Genomic DNA, 416 nt, shown 5'->3' with positions numbered 1-416 from the left:
CGAGCTGCTGCACATGGCCCAGCAGGCCCCCCGGCGATGGGGGTACAATCAGAGGGGCAGCCTCCCGACCCCGCCTCCAATACCTCGCGGCGTCCCCAGCCGTGCTCAGAAGTCCCCAGTGTCCGCTGGAACTGCAGCCGGAGGGAACCCTGGACCCGCTGCGCCTCCCCTCTGCCGCCTCGCCCCTCGAGTCCTCTCCCAGGTCTTCCGTTAGTTGCAGCGAAAACAGGGCTTGTTTCTCAAGAGACGAATGCTATCTCCAGGGCAAGCTTTTCGGGGCCACCGGGGAGCGCACGCACCGGGGCTCTGCCTCCTGGAAGGTTCTTACCAGTAGAGGAAGGCTGCGTGGGTGGAGCGGCCCCTCCCACCTTCCCGGTCCGCGACTTGACTTACATGGCTGCAACTGGTCTGCGTGC

The sequence above is a fragment of the Myotis brandtii genome, unplaced genomic scaffold (genome assembly GCF_000412655.1).
Source record: "Myotis brandtii unplaced genomic scaffold, ASM41265v1 scaffold915, whole genome shotgun sequence".
In the NCBI taxonomy this organism is placed as follows: Eukaryota; Metazoa; Chordata; class Mammalia; order Chiroptera; family Vespertilionidae; genus Myotis; species Myotis brandtii.
The sequence above is the reverse complement of the archived record's forward strand: the minus strand, read 5'-3'. Positions refer to the sequence as shown.